The following is a 3,528-nucleotide window of genomic DNA, read 5'->3' on the forward strand; positions in this document are numbered from 1 at the left end:
AACAATAGATGAATTAAACATAATTATATGAAATTATTATAGATAAATCTGATAGATTAAAGTTATTTTCCATGGTTTGAAAATTATTGTTATAAAATTGACAAAATTCAAAATTCGTTGAAATTAAAAAAAAATTTAAAACACCCACAACTCGTAAATTAACCGAATTATTTTACTCATCTTCGTACTTGATGTTTTATTTTTGTTCCAAAGAATAAGCTCACAAAATTTTATAAAGATCGATTCAGAACTATATATAGATCAATTTTTTGTAATTTCGAATTTTTATCAAAAATTGCGTCAAATTATAAAAAATGTATTTTAAAAATATCATTACATATCTCCGAAAATATTGATTTAGTAAATTAAATTTTCTACAAGTTTGTCGTTCACATTTTTTCTGTAGCTCTTGTCATTCACGAAATAAATGCGAAAAAACGCGAATTTCATGCAAAAATCTGGAGGCTATACTACCTCGCCGGTTCAAGTTTCAGTTTGGCCGCAATGATGGACACTTTCGTAGAGCATTCAATTCTGAAAAAAAACCCGTGCATGGCCAAAGCGATGCTATGAAATGCCACTGAGCTGTAGAAATTTAAACATAAAAAAATCAGAGTTTCTGTGTTTTTTTAAGGGGAAATCTTTAAACGCCTGGGTCGAGGTCGTAATATTAAGGGTCCAAACTTTCAGGGTATTTTTTTTTTTTTGGGTACTTGCAACAAAATTTTACGATAGGACAGAAAAAAAATTGTTGAAAAAAAAGCATCCTAATAAATTTATTTATAAACTTTTGAGTCAATGCTATTTTTCAACATGACTGGGTAAAATGAAACATATTATGATAAAATGTTCTTAAAATTATTACGGCATGAGATCGGCTATAGTAGATAGATTTCTAAAGATATCTACCGAAAAGATTAAATTTTTTAAAATAACATTTTGTTAAATTTTAAAATAGAAAAAAATTGATTCAAATCAGTATTAAATTTTCAATTGTTCAACTATCTTCTAATTTCTTTTTTTATTATTATATTATCTATTCTAATTACAAAAAACAGAATTTGTAAAACGGTTGGTTTTGTAAGCCATCTATTCTACTGTTCATTAAATTTGTGCTTAAAACCCTCGAAAACATAACATAACTTTCACATCTTTCTAGCTGTTTAACATACAATTTTTTGATTTATTATTAAGGGTTTTAACTTACTTCATTACTTCACAGACGGAAACTAAAACATGAGGCACAACTATGGGAAGAAGCTCGGATGAAACTCGTTGAAGCTGGTGTAGCTGATGACATAGAAGATGATGTGGTGGTCAACATTACTGAGTTTACTCTCATGGAAGTTGACTCTAATGGAGATTCAGTAAACGCTACAGTGGAGAACAACGATGGAATTTCCGAAGCTACTGATGCAAGTAAAGTTACCAATAATATTATAATAAGTAGTAGCTTATCACGTAATCTCGAAAGAATTAATCAGGATAATTATCAAGATAACTCAAATACGTTTGAGAATCGGAGTTTTCGACAGTCTACTAACGTCGATGTATCCGGTCTTGATAGTTTAAATTCTAATAGAGATAAACATGCTTGTACCGCTTCTGTAGAAAATGCTAGTGATATCACTTGTGCTAACAGCAAGGAATTAAATTTTCAAGCAGTTGATCTAGATGATATCGAGTATTCTAAAAGTCACGCTGCCTCCGTATCATTAGAGTTTTCGAAAAAACGGAAACTTAGTGAATTGGAGACACGTAGACTTGGTAGTTTAAATTTAAACTCATTTCGTAAGCCTTCAACTATTGTAGAAAAAGATACGCTGTCACATGAGATTTCGCAGATATCTTGTGATACTGAATATTTATCTTGTGATACTGAAATCAGCAATGGCGAAGTTTCTTTCACTACAATAGATGATAATGCTTCGCAAGAAACTCATGATACAGATTATTTATCATGCGATGAGCTTGAGGATAATGGAGTACCAATTGAATTAAACAATAGTGATGAAAATAATCAGAATAACAATGCGTTTGTTAATGCTGATGTTAATCCGATTCATTCTCATCCTGACGATGTTTCACAAGAAACAAATTCTCAGCTAACTGATGATAACACAGATAATAATGTTGATAATTCAGATGAGAATGATGACAATTCAGATAAAACTGTTGATAATTCGAGCCAGTCACTTCCAGCCTCTGGTAATACGAGTGTTCCTGTTATTTCTGGTCGTCGTATTTTTGAACCTATGTTCTATCACGAACAACTGAAAAATTTCGGTAATGCTGAGAACCATGCTATCAATTGTTCTAGACTTCTAGAGAACATTGAGATAAGTGATTCTTATGATATCGGCTTAAATACTTTGATATATTTCAAGTGCCTTCAATGTCAGATGATCAAAAAAGTTTATACCAATCCACCTAAGCCTACTGATGCTTTTACTATTAATGAAACTTCAGTATTAGCAGTTTTAGGAACAGGTAGTACATTTACAGCTTTTCAAAGTATGTTAGCGACATTTGATGTTCCATATATATCACATACTACTTTTAATAAATATCAAAAAAAATTTAACCATCTTATTGACGATACTCTTGCTGAAAAAATGAAAGAAGCTGCATTAGAAGAAGCAAAAATTGCTATCAGTAAAGGTGACGTCACTTCAGATGGTATTCCCTTCATCAGAATAATGACAGATGGCGAATTTGGTAAAAGAAGTTATCCAGGCGGAAAATATGATTCTCTTGGTGCTACTGTAGGTGTTATCGGTCAAGCTACTCAGAAATTGATAGATATCGAAGTTCTTAATAAATATTGTAAAATATGTAAAATTGCTGAAAACCGTGGTTTAAAGCCGCCAAAGCATACTTGTTACCAGAACTATGACAGAAATCTCAGTTCTGGAAGCATGGAAGCTGCTGGTGTTGTCAAAATATTTAAACGAAGTATTGAGAAAAATGGTTTGATTTATTTAGTAGTGATTGGAGATGACGATAGTAGTTCTTATAAAGCTATCCGCACTGCTGATCCCTATCGAAAATACGGCATCACAGTAGAAAAAGTAAAGTGTACCAATCATATGTGGCGTAGATTTGGGACACATATCACTGAAGCTTCTAATGCAAAAGCTGTAAAATCGTACGGCGTAGGTACTGTACGAGAAAAAATTAAAACTAGTGCCATCAAAATGCGCAAAGTCATTAGTTATGAAATTGATCTCTTAACAAAAGATTTGGATTTGAATAAATTATCAAAAAGTGATGATGAGCTTAAACAGTTCAAAGAAAAAGCTGAAGAACTGCAAAAAACCATTAAACTTGTTCATCATCATGTTTTCGGTAATCATGAAAAATGCCCTTTACATTGGGGTGATCGTTGTGATCGTTCAAAACCGAACTTTGTCGTAAAATTAACTGAATATGGCTTACTAGCAGGAGTAGAAAAAGTTTTGGAAAAATTTAGTTTAAATGCTACCCATTTACTCCATAAACTTACTACTAATGCCATTGAACAATGCT

This window comes from Cotesia glomerata, unplaced genomic scaffold (assembly GCF_020080835.1).
Source record: "Cotesia glomerata isolate CgM1 unplaced genomic scaffold, MPM_Cglom_v2.3 scaffold_14, whole genome shotgun sequence".
Classification (NCBI taxonomy): Eukaryota; Metazoa; Arthropoda; class Insecta; order Hymenoptera; family Braconidae; genus Cotesia; species Cotesia glomerata.